At 40.2% G+C, this 13,859-nt stretch overlaps 1 protein-coding gene across 1 annotated transcript in view; it reads left to right on the forward strand.

Annotated features, from left to right (window-relative positions):
• The window catches only part of LOC140732044 (thrombospondin type-1 domain-containing protein 7A-like), a 547,816-nt gene that overhangs the window by 120,606 nt on the left and 413,351 nt on the right, over nucleotides 1-13,859 (forward strand). The window contains exons 2-3 of the mRNA XM_073054149.1: nucleotides 1,740-1,793; nucleotides 13,441-13,589. The gene's annotated coding sequence lies outside the window, so the exon portion shown is untranslated. The remainder of the gene's footprint in view (nucleotides 1-1,739; nucleotides 1,794-13,440; nucleotides 13,590-13,859) is intronic.

Consider the following 13,859-nt stretch of genomic DNA (forward strand, 5'->3'; position numbering starts at 1 on the left):
ATTATTTGAGAACTTGCTGCATTTCAGCAGTAGGACTCCTCTCTCTCTGGGTTAGAAGGCTTTGGGTTCAGCTCCTACAGAGGTGAGCATACAAATGATTTCACTGCTGAGAAGAAAGAGCGCAGCAGCTTTGCATTCTGTCTTCTGGACAAGAAGTTAAAGTTCATGTGTATATAGAGATTCCATGCACAATGTTGAGAGATGAAGGAATGTATTAGAACCATCAAAGTTAAAATATTTTATATCATTTTTTGCATTTAATTGCATTCTCCTATTAATATCTGATTGTTCAATACTACTGTATTTTGTTTGTAGGAGCTTTCATCTCAGAAGTACTTTGTTTGATATAAAATGTTTTGAGCACATGCCCATTTCTTACACCACTGAAGCAGCAAGCTTCATGTTCAAAGGGCTTCAGCACATATAGGCTTACATTTAGTCATTTAAATAAAGCCTTAAACTGAAGCCCTTTTGCTCACTCAGGTGGACATTAAAGATCTCATGGGGATTTTGAAGATTAACAGAGTTACCCCCAAGATCTGGGCAAATGTTGATCCTTGAAATAAAGTAGATTGTCATATTTCTATTTGTAGAAGCTTGGTATACACAATTTGCTTTTTCTCTTACAATGCAATGGTGACTGCAAAGAAGTACTTAATTGGATGTGTAAGTGCCTGGCAACATCCTGAAAAGGATGTGATAGACACTACAGTATATAATTATATTTCCTTCTTTCACTGATTGATTCTTGACTTCAATTTCCAGTCTAAGGTGGTTTCACAGAGAGAATGTTTTCCTTATCCCATTATAAATGATGGAATCATCTCTGAAGAAGACTGTTGCTTGATGCTACAGCAAGCTTTCTACAGCTTACAGGAAGGTTGTTTTAATTTTATTGACCTGGAAAACCAATAAGTATCTTATCAAGTTGCAGTAATTTGTCATCCTCTCCAACAAGACTATCAAGTATATACATTAGAGCCACATTACCATGTCTGTATTCTTCAGAATGAAACCTAGGGATTAAGCATAATATTGTCTGCTAAGTGAAGTTCCATTTTTGGGAGGATTTCATTCCAAATATCAATTGCAAGTGGGGAAATAACTTACAGATTAATTCCCCTGGCTAAGATTTCGAACACAAGTCAATTTTTCAAAACTCATGTATGAATAGGCTGAAAATAATTGTCATGTAAAAGGTTTAATTTGTAAATATGTTTGCAACACACACACAAAGTTTCACTTGTATGTCTACCTGCACAGAATACAATAACGATAATGGTAACATTACAGAAATGACTTATGTACTATATTGTCTTCTAATTCAATAGCTTCACTAGCAATAAATCAACTTAATTTTTTAACATAATGCTTCTGTTTTGGCCTGCTTGGAACAGCTCCTTTTTTTCTCTTCGGATGTTTTCCTCTGAATTTGTATGTGTCGCATGTCGAGTTAGATTATCACAAACAAAAGGCAATTCTTGTCACTGACACATGGAGTGGGGAAGCATTATTACAATGCTCATTAGAACCCTTTGGGACCATCACATAATCTGTCTTAGAATATAATAAGCATGCAGTGAGAATGACACATCTCTAGCTTCATGGTATATTGTCAATCAAGAGCCTTTTGTTTAGTGTCAATTGGAAAGCTAAACAGAATATAATTGTATATGACATATTGCAGTATGGCTTTGTATATCAGTTGAACTACCTTCATGATATCTTATTTACTTTAGAACACATCTTTTCATCGGGATACAAAGAAAAGGTACATTTGAAAGCCATGAGGTGTAAGTTGCCAGTTTTATATATTAACTGCCATTTGTCTTTTTCCCTTTTTAAGTTAATTATTCTCAGCATGAAATACATTTGCCTAATTGCAAAAAACTCACCCAACCAGAGCTTTTAGAAATTAAAATCCAATAACCCGAGAAAATGAACCTGTTTAGAAGAGTGTTCAATTTCAGAATTGTGTTCAAATATGTGAATGTTGTATAATACAAGAGAAAAAACACTATTATTATGATATTTAATGGCCATAAAAATAAGGTTTGCTTATAAAATACATTTTGGAACTTGGCTGGTGGTCCCTTCAAATAATTAAATTAAATTTTAATGACTGATGGTGTGATATACAGTAATAAACAATAAAGACAATTTTCCATGTTTTATCTTGCAGCTTTCTTTTCATTAGCAATAAATAATATATTTTGCAAGCTCCTGCTGGTGTTAATATGTGGTTTGAAGTTATTACAACAACACAGGAGGTCATTAACACTGAGTCCCAAATAGAGCAGTCCAGTCAGTCCCATTAACTGCAAGTAATTGGAAAGGCAAATGGAATGTTGACTCTTAATTGCAAGAGAATATTCCTGCTAAAACTGTACAGGATGTTGGGAGATCATACCTGAAATATTGCACACAGGTTTGCTCTCCATATTTAAAGAGGTTATGCTTTGGAGGTTTTACAGAAGAGATTCATTAGGTTAATTCCTGGGCTGAATCGGATGTCTTATGAGAAACAATTGTGAACACCATATCATCTAGAGTTGAAAAAAATGAGAAGTAATCTCATTGGAGCATGAAGTATTCTGAGTAGGCTTGACAGTGTAGATGCTGCTTGAATGTTTCTCCCAGTGGAGAATCTGGAATTAGTGTGCATAGACACAGAAAAACAGGATACCCATTTAACAGAGACATGAGGATGATTTCCTTCTTTCAGGGGATTTAGTTTATGAGTCCTTAAAGTTCCTTACCCATTTCCTTTAAGAATTCGAAAGCGAATCTGCTATCAATGCAGAAGAACCTAAAGAAACTGGAACAGGAATAGTTCATGTTAAAGCCTTCCTGCATTCACTAAAATCACAGTTGATTTAATTCTAATCCTGGTCTTAATTCTACAAACCCTTCATTTTCATAATATTAAAATATATTTTCATCTCAGCCTTGAACCTACTTACTGATTTAGCTCCATGGATTTCTGGGATAGAGAATTCCAAAGATTTATGTTATTCTTTGAATTTTACTGGTGCCCCTGTTGAAAGTAAATTTTATTATCAAAGTACATATATGTCACTATATACAACACTGAGATTCATTTTCTCAGCAAATCTATAGAAGAGTAACTATAACTGGATCAATGAAAGATCAACCACAGTGCAGAAGACAACAAACTGTGCAAATGCAGATATAAATAAACATTAAAAAATAATCAGAACATGAGATATTAAGATCAAGACTCCTTTATGTGAGATCATTGGTTGTGTAAATACTTCAATGATGGGACAAGTGACTGTAGTTATTCCCTTTTATTCAAGAGCCTAATGGTTGAGGGGTAGCAATTGTTCTTGAACCTGGTGGTGTGAGTCCTGAGGCACCTATAATTTCTACCTGATGGTAGCAGTGAGAAGAGAACATGGCCTGGATGGTTAGGATCGCTGATGAGGATGCTGCTCTCCTATGACAGAGTTTTACGTAGATGATCTCAATGGTTGGGTGGGCTTTATCTATGATGTACTGGACCAAATCCACTACCCATTACTGGATTTTCCATTCAAAGGCATTGATGTTTCCATACCAGGCTGTGCCACAGCCAGTCAGTATACTCTGCACTATACATCTATAGAAGTTTTAGATGTCACACCGAATCTCTGCAAAATCCTAAGAAAGTAGAGATGCTGCCATGCTTTCCTTGCAATGTCACTTACATGCTGGGTCGAGGACTGGTCCTCTGAAATAGTAACACACAGGAACTTAAAGTTGCTAACCCTCCCCACCTCTGATCCTTCTATGAGGACTGGCTCATGGACTTCTCGTTTCCATCAGCCAGTGCTCATGGAATCCAGAGTGCTGACCTAATACTGTGCCCCTGACTTTTCTGTCACTTGCACCTTACAAGCTGCAAAAGTGGCCTAAGTTACATGTCTCTGTGATCATTACACTGAGGCTATCCCTGGTGGAGCATCTATACCTACTCTTCTTCATTGGATTCTAGTACGAGGCTTAAAATGCAAGGTTCCATAGCCGTAACAAACATTGCATCTTTTACTTCTACCATCAGGGCAGAACCTTTATTAATTAAGAAAAAGCCCACTCCATCAATAGAAAAATGAGAACTGTTTGCAATCACTTGGTGCTCAGCACCAATCAGCATCTGCTGTATGTCCCTCTTTCTACATCATTTTAAATTCATGAAAGTGGACAACTACTTAGGTGCTGTGTGTTTACACATTCTCCCTGCGTCCACTTGGGTTTCCTCTCCCTACTCCAGTTTTCTCCCATATCCCAAAGATGTGTGTGTCGGTAGGTTAAATGACCTCTAGTGCACAGGTGAGTGGTAGAATCTGGGGAGATGTCGAGAGAATGTGGGGAGAAAGAAAGGTGTTACTGTAAAATGTGTGGTTGATGGTCAGTGTAGACAGAGTAGGCCAAAGGGCTGCTCCCATGTTCCATTTTCTATGGGAATCAATTCATGGTTGTGTCTGTAACAGCACTGCACAGAGAGCTTTGTAATCAGTCCCTGAGCAGGTATCTCACTGTTTAGTGACTGGTTTCATATTAGATATCAACCTACATGTCTACCTGCCAGACCGCTCAGATACCAGCTCACCTAAATCAGACAGATACAGCGACCTTTGCCATTGTTGTTACAACAAACATCAAATCATCTACCTTCCATTCTGATTCATAGTGCTTCAAGATGAAAAATGAAATCTCAGGATCACCTAAAATACTTTGTTGCAAATTAAATAATTCTGCAGTATAGAAACACTTTGAGTCTAGGATATGCAGTTGTCAATAATTTGTTAACAACACAAACAAATCTAGGCAATATCAGTCAGCATAATCACACTTCTTTCTGATGATTATCAGAAGTAACCGGTAATCACTTTTATGCAATCTATCCATGACTCGTCTTGCATAACTTATATGTTGCCCAGTAATCATAGCTGTTGAACAGGCACATCACAATTTCCACTGAGGACATTTCTGAAATTACTTTGAAGATATTTCTGAGGACCTCAAGGACAGCATAGGCATTTCTGGACCTAGAGTATCCAATTGCAAAGTAGAGCATCTCAGCATGGGCCAGAGTTTTCCAGCTGTGTGGCACTAACAAGGGTGTTAGATAAATAGCTGGACTTTTTTATGATTATTGCTGTTTACATCACCACCCCCACCCCCTAACCTGTGTGCTAGTCCTGAGGAAGTACTACAGGGACTCTATGGTGCCATCTGCCACCTCAGAGCCACCCACTGATGGTTTCTTCATTGTTGCTGCTGACTTCTTTTATGTCAACTTAAAAACAGTGCTGCCAACGTTCTACAAGCATTTCAATTCACAACCAGAGGAGAGAATATATTAGATCTGGTTTGCACCAACATTAGTGTCACCTAAAAGGCTGTCCCCCGCCCTCCCCTTGGGGACTCAGACCATGTATCCATTTTGCTAACCCTTGCATACAGACTGCTGGTTAAATGAGTCAAACCAGTTACAAGGAGATCAGGACCTGGCCAGAAGGTACCACCTCAGCGCTGCAGGACAGTTTTGAAAGCACGGTCTGGAGCATATTCAGGGAGGCGGATACTTGTGATCATCATGCCAACATTGATGAATGTGTGGGATTGGTGACTGGCTACATCGGAAGATGCATTGAGGATGTTACCATGATTAAACACTACATTGCCAGGGCAAATGACAAACCATGGTTGATTGCAGAGGTTCATGCACTGATTAGGGATGAGGGTGCTACCTTCACATCCAGGCATAGGATGACTCTAAGGTCAACAAGAACCGTGATCACAAATGCCATCAGGAAGGCAAAGTGAGACTATTCACAGAAAATCCGCAGACCCCTTTGTGACTCCAGGGGTGCATGTAGCAAGATATACAAACCGTAATAGATTAAAAATCCACCCTGCCTGTCAACGACAGAAATGCCTCCCTTCCTCCCGTTGAATGCCTTCTATGCATGATTCGACATAATGACTCATGTGAATTTGAGGAAAGGCCCCTTTCCTCCTAAAGAACAGACAACCTGTCTAATCACAGTTGAGCTGAAGATCCTAGCCAGGGTAAACATACCCAAAGCTGTGGGGCTGGACAACATACCTGGAACTGAGATAACCGAGATCTGAACAGACATCTTTAATATCTCTTTGCAACTGTCTACTGTCCTTGCAGGGTTCAAGGCAGCGACGATCATTCTGGTGCCCAAGAGAGCGATGGAAACCGGCTTACATGATTACTGTCCAGTGACACAGACCTCAATAATCATGAAGTGCTTTGAACAGCTGGTAATGGATCATTTAACCTCCCACTTTCCAGCTACACTGGAACCTTTCCAGTTCACCTACTGCTCAAAATGGTGCACTGATGCCACAGCCCTGGCCTTCCGTTCTGTCCGTTCCCACTTGGTGCCTCATACACCAGGTTGTTGGTCATCAACTTCAGTTCACTGTTTAACCCAGACAACCCTCACAGACCGGTGGGTAAACTGTCCTTGTTGGGACTCCTGTCTGTGATTGGATTTAGGACATCTTGAGGGAAAAGAACCAGTCAGTCCCAGTTGGCAGCAATATCTCAATTTCCATTCCGCTGAGGGTGCTGCCCACTGCTGAGTCACAACTGCGCTGCCAGATCCAGATCAAACCATATCATCAAGTTTGCTGCTTATCCAGCAGTGGTTAGCCTCGCCAGCAACAATGATGAGTTGGCATACAGAGAAGAGGTACTGATGTTTTTCAGATGGTGTGAGAACAACAGCCTGAGTCTTAATGAGGACAAGGCTAAAAAGATGATCGAGGACTTTAGGAAGGCACAGTTCGATCACTCTCCATTGTACATCAATGGCTCTGCCATGGAGAGAGGGAAGAGCACAAAGTTCCTTGGTGTGCACGTAACGGACAATCTAACCAGGGCCCATAACTCCTTCTCATTAGTCAAGTAGGCATAGCAGTGAGATCGAGGCATGTAAGGCTCTCCACTCCCATTCTAAAACCCTTCTACAGGAGCACCATTGAGAATGTTCAGTCAGGCTGCATCATTGTGTGGTACAGAAGCTGCACGGGCTCGGACTACGAGACTCTACAGAGGATAGTATAGACTGCTGAGAGGGTTGTTGGGGTCTCCCTCCCGCCTATTTGTGATATTTACCGGGATTGTTGTATAGGAAAGGCCTGAAGCACTGCTGATGATCCCTACCACCCAGCCCACAATCTCTTTGACCCACTACCATCAGGAAGGAGGTACAGGAGAATCAAGACTAGGACTATCAGGCTGGGTAGCAGCTTCTTCCCTCAGGCTATGATACTAATGAATACCTTACCACCACTGAGATCTCTTCGCTGGGACAGTGAGCTGTTTACTGTTTACCTGTGCTGTAATTTACATGCACTTTGGATTATATTTTATTAACTTAATTGTGGTAGCATTTTGTTATATGTGCTGTGTGTTCTGTGTTTTGTGGGTGCACCATGATCTGGAGAAATGTTGTTTCTTTTGGTTGTATATATAAGCTTGAACTTGACTCTAAAGCAGATGCCTGTTATCTTGAAAAAGAATGTCAAGTAACTGTTTGATGTATGGCATCACAGCAATGTTTTGGCTGTCCATTTAGTTGTGATGCCCTGGTGACACCTGTCAATTTTAGACAAAATCAGTAAGAAAGAACTCAATTTTAAGTTTCCAAAGCAAATGTCTGCTCTTATAGAAGCTATCAGAGCTGTCACCGTTGTCTCCATTATATTAGATGCCACCTGTACATTAATAGAGCTAAACAAAGATTAATGGAAGTGATGGCTATTTTTAAGTGCCACCTATTCCCACCATCAGTCCTCCTCTCCATTACCCTAGTACAGGGATCCAACCAATATATGACAATGGCATGTGATCTGAGTGATCAGTCAGCGCTCCCTGACACAATACACACTATATTCTCTACCTCTTCAATTCTGACACAACTGGACTTCCATTGCTGGTACAATTTATATTTCTAATGGAAACACACCTGATTTCATCATTGTTGTTTCTATTAACAAACATTGTTTGTCATGATCCTAGACGTAAACTTTTCTATTATTTCACTCTTACCAGAGGTTCACAGAGCGAGGATTAATAAAACCCTGCTCACTGTAATCTACTTAAAGGATTAAACGTAGCTTCACATGCTCAAATGAACATTATCCAGATTGGTAGATATGAAAGCAGCACAGATTTTTCAAACTGAAAAATAATATATTTATTTATGGCTAAACAGGAACATGAAAGGGAAATTTGAGTTTCAGCCTTTGAAGTACAAGAACTGAACAAGTGTAAAGATACCTAAGAACTTAGGAAATAAGATCAGGAATGAACGTCATTCTATCTGGTGACTTCATGAATAGGGCTCTTGTTTCCGAGTCAGCAGATGAAAGTTCCTTTTCGGAGAAAGTGGAACCAAAAATGTAGTCTGCTATTCTAGAGCATCTGTACTGGTAGAGGTACTGTCTAATGACTAAATCTGTAAATCATGCCACTATTTTAAAAAGAGCTCTCCCCACTATCTTGGTCAAATATCTATGCCTTGATAAACTTTACTGACAAAAGATTATCATTAAGTCATTATCTTCTTGCAGCTAGCAGGAATTTGCTGTGGATAAATCAGTTATTCTTCAAAAGTACTTCATTCCTGTAAAGTTCTTGTAAAGCAATTTGTGATATTATGAGTCTGTGAGAAATGTCTTTTTTAATGAAAGTCTGTTTTTCATTTTCCACACAAACTCTACATTCATAGCTTCTCCCCTTTATTTTCTCTTCCTTTAGTTCCCAAAATTCTAGTTATTATTTTGAATATGCATATTGACTGAACATCTAAAACCTTCTTTACTAAAGATTTTGAGTCTTCTGAATAATAATAAGTGTGACTCTTCATTCCTAAGTGGATACTCTCATCTTATGATTATACACCTTGTTTTTATACTGTACTGCAAGTGCCAGGCAACCCCAAAAGCAAAATACTGCAGATGCTGGAAATCAGAAATGAAACAGAAAATTGTTGAAATATTCAATAGATTAGGCAGTACCTGTGAACAAATAAAACAATCAACGGTTAAGTCCAGTGATTTTCCATCTGAACAATGTACAAGAGCAGAACAGCTAACTACCTCTCCTCAAAATCTAACAGCAATGCCAAAGCCTCCATCATCAGCATCCCAGGGATCACTATTGATGAGAGACTGCTGTATGATGCACTTACTGACATTTGAAAACCCTTCCACTTTTCACAACATAGAAGTACTCTCAATTGTAGGAGGGGTGTAATGCAAGCAACACTCAACCTAAGGTCACTTACTAAAATGGGTTATTTGTGAAACAAGGTTAGAAGCCACATTTTTTTCATGAGCTATGGATTGGGGAAAGACAAACAAAAGGAAAACAAATTTAGTCTGAAACACAATTTAATCCTATTGATTTCTGTCATTGTGGAAAGATAATTAATTTTACTTTCAATTTTGTTTTATTTTAATTGAGTTTCTTTAAAGTTTAGCATTAGATCATAAAATAACAATATAATAAATACAGCTAACATCTTTCGAAGTTCATGCAATGCAGATTAGAATGTCAACATTAGGGGGAGCTAGTAAAACCCTTTAGAAATAAGCCATTTTACAATTATCTTATAAACACTTTGGAAAACATTTGAATCAGTTACTATTCTATAAGATTCGTCAGACATGATTTTCCTTTCACAAATCCATGCTGACTTTGTCCGATGATTCCACCTCTTTCCAAATGTGCTGTTATCACATCTTTGATAACCGACTCTAGCATTTTCCCCACCACCGATGTCAGACTAACCGGTCTATAATTCCCCGGTTTCTCTCTCCCTCCTTTTTTAAAAAGTGGGGTTACATTAGCCACCCTCCAATCCTCAGGAACTAATCCAGAATCTAAGGAGTTTTGAAAAATTATCACTAATGCATCCACTATTTCTTGGGCTACTTCCTTAAGCACTCTGGGATGCAGACCATCTGGCCCTGGGGATTTATCTGCCTTTAATCCCTTCAATTTACCTAACACCACTTCCCTACTAACATGTATTTCCCTCAGTTCCTCCATCTCACTAGACCCTCGGTCCCTTACTATTTCCAGAAGATTATTTATGTCCTCCTTAGTGAAGACAGAACCAAAGTAGTTATTCAATTGGTCTGCCATGTCTTTGTTCCCTATAATCAATTCACCTGTTTCTGACTGTAAAGGACCTACATTTGTCTTGACCAATCTTTTTCTTTTCACGTATCTGTAAAAGATTTTACAGTCAGTTTTTATGTTCCCTGCCAGCTTAATCTAATAATCTTTTTTCCCTTTCCTAATTAAGCCCTTTGTCCTCCTCTGCTGGTCTCTGAATTTCTCCCAGTCCTCAGGTGTGCTGCTTTTTTTTTGCTAATTTATATGTTTCTTCTTTGGACTTGATACTATCCCTAATTTCCCTTGTCAGCCACAGGTGCACTACCTTCCCTGGTTTATTCTCTTGCCAAACTGGGATGAACAATTGTTGTAGTTCATCCATGCGATCTTTAAGTGCTTGCCATTGCATATCCACCGTCAACCCTTTAAGTATCATTTGCCAGTCTATCTTAACTAATTCACGTCTCATACCTTCAAAGTTACCCTTCTTTAAGTTCAGAACCTTTGTTTCTGAATTAACTATGTCACTCTCCATCTTAATGAAGAATTCCACCATACTATGGTCACTCTTACCCAAGGGGCCTCGCACGACAAGATTGCTAACTAACCCTTCTTCATTGCTCAATACCCAATCTAGAATGGCCTGCTCTCTAGTTGGTTCCTCGACATGTTGGTTCAGAAAACCATCCCGCATTCATTCCAAGAAATCCTCTTCCTCAGCCCCCTTACCAATTTGGTTCACCCAATCTATATGTAGATTGAAGTCACCCATTATAACTACTGTTCCTTTATTGCACACATTTCTAATTTCCTGTTTAATGCCATCCCCAACCTCACTACTACTGTTAGGTGGCCTGTACACAACTCCCACCAGCGTTTTCTGCCCCTTAGTGTTATGCAGCTCTACCCTTATCGATTCCACATCCTCCAGGTTAATGTCCTTCCTTTCTATTGCGTTAATCTCCTCTCTAACCAGCAATGCTACCCCACCTCCTTTTCTTTCTTGTCTATCCCTCCTGAATATTGAATATCCCTGGATGTTGAACTCCCATCCTTGGTCACCCTGGAGCCATGTCTCTGTGATCCCAACTATATCATATTCATTAATAACTATCTGCACATTCAATTCATCCACCTTGTTATGAATGCTCCTTGCATTGACACATAAAGCCTTCAGGCTTGTTTTTACAACACTCTTAGCCCTTATACAATATGTTGAAAAGTGGCTCTTTTTGCTTTTTGCCCTAGATTTGCCTGCCTGCCATTTTTACTTTTCACCTTACTACTTTTTGCTTCTACCCTCATTTTACACCCCTCTGTCTCTCTGCACTTGTTCCCTTCCCCCTGCCACATTACTTTAAAGCTTCCTGAACAGCAGTAGCAAACGCTCCCCCTAGGACATTGGTTCCAGTCCAGCCCAGGTGCAGACCGTCCTGTTTATACCAGTCCCACCTCCCCCAGAACTGGTTCCAATGCCCCAGAAATTTGAATCCCTCCCCCTTGCGCCATTTTTCAAGCCATGTATTCAACTGAAATATCCTCCTATTTCTACTCTGACTAGCACGTGGCACTGGTAGTAATCCAAAGATTATTACCTTTGTGGTCCTACTTTTTAGTTTATCTCCTAACTCCCTAAATTCACCTTGTAGGACCTCATCCCGTTTTTTTACCTATATCGTTGGTACCTATGTGCACCACGACCACTGGCTGTTCACCCTCCCATTCCAGAATGTCCTGCAGCTGCTCAGAGACATCCTTGACCCTTGCACCAGGGAGGCAACATACCATCCTGGAGTCTTGTTTGCGGCCGCAGAAACGCCTATCTATTCCCCTTACAATCGAATCCCCTATCACTATAGCTCTCCCACTCCTTTTCCTTCCCTCCTGTGCCGCAGAGCCACCCATGGTGCAATGAACTCGGCTGCTGCTGCCTTCCCCTGATGAGACATCTCCCCCAACAGTATCCAAAACAGTATATCTGTTTAGGAGGGAGATGACCGCAGGGGACTCCTGCACTACCTGCCTATTGCTACGCTGTCTAGTGGCCACCCCTTCCCTTTCTGCCTGTGTAGCCTTTACCTGCGGTGTGGCCAACTCACTGAACGTGCTATTCACGACTTTCTCAGCATCACAGATGCTCCAGTATGAATCCAATCGCAACTCCAGATGCTCAATGCAGTCTGCCAGAAGCTGCAGTTGGACACACTTCCTGCACACATAGTCGTCAGGGACACTGGAAGTATCCCTGATTTCCCACATGCTGCAGGATGAACAAACCATGGGGCCGATCTCAGCTGCCATGACCTACCCAATACTTGCCTCAACTTTTGAAACTTTCTCCTTTGAAAGGAACTTACCCGGCCTTACCTCACTTGGAGTGAAGCTCGTCCTCAGCCTCTTCTCGTCGAAGCCTCGATTGCCCAATCAGCTGCTTTCTGCTGAGTCTGAGCTATTCAAATCTTGATTGTCTAATCAACGGCTTTCTGCTGAACTATTCAAATCTTGATTGACTTGATTGCACAGTCCAACTGCCAAAACTGCCAGAATCTCTCGAGTCAAAGCCTCAAATCTCCACACCTTCACTGGCCCACTCACTCACTGGCCGCTTTCCCTTTTGTCATTTATAATTTGTAATTTACAGCTGCTGCAAACAACACATTTCACACCATGCATCAGTGATGATAAATCTGATTTGGATTCTTTGACTGTCTCTGAGTTTGATTAAATTGGCTGCAATTGTATCACTGAAGCTGAGCCTGTGGCCTGCTCTGGGATCCATGTGTGAGAACTCCATGATGTTTACTCAGCTCTGCGCTGAACTGAAGCTGAGCCTGTGGCCTGCTCTGGGATCCATGTGTGAGAACTCCATGATGTTTACTCAGCTCTGCGCTGAACTGAAGCTGAGCCTGTGGCCTGCTCCAGGATCTATGTGTGAGAACTTCTCAACGTTTACTCAGCTCTGCGCTGAACTGAGGCTGAGCCTGTGGCCTGCTCCGGCTGCTACGGGCTTCGCGTCTATGGATTCACTTTTGTTCTGAATGCTACTTGCTTAATTTTGTTGTTTGCATGATTTGTTATTTTTTCTCTCTGCACAATGGGTGTTTGACGGTCTCTTTTTTAAGGGTTCTGTTGGGTTTCTTTGTTTTGTGGCTGCCTGTAAGGAGATGAATCTCAAGATTGCAAAATGTATACATAGTTTGATAATAAATTTACTTTGAATTTTGAACCTACACTAATTCCATTTTCTTACTCTCCTCAACTCCCTCTAGAAATGTTATTATCAACTCCTCCTAGATTCAACCTCTGACCTGCAACAATGGCCAATTATCCTATCAACATGCACGTCCTTGAGATGTGGGAGCACCTGAAGGAATCTCATTGTCATAGGAAGAACGTGCACTAGACAGAAAAACCAGAGGTCGGGATTGAACCCAGTTAATAATAATATAATCTCAGAATACAGATAGAGATCATGTTATATTTTACAATAATTGAATACTAATCAAACTTAATTTTGTAACTTTAAGCATTGTTGAAATTGTGAAATATTGCATGCATGGAGCGGGGATATATTTACAAGTGTTGTATTTCACAAATAATGATCGATGGCTTCTTCTTTATTAGAATATATAAATTCCATCACCTTCTTGATAAATTGAATTGGATTATACACAGTTTCAAGAATTGT

Source organism: Hemitrygon akajei, chromosome 8 (assembly GCF_048418815.1).
Source record: "Hemitrygon akajei chromosome 8, sHemAka1.3, whole genome shotgun sequence".
Classification (NCBI taxonomy): Eukaryota; Metazoa; Chordata; class Chondrichthyes; order Myliobatiformes; family Dasyatidae; genus Hemitrygon; species Hemitrygon akajei.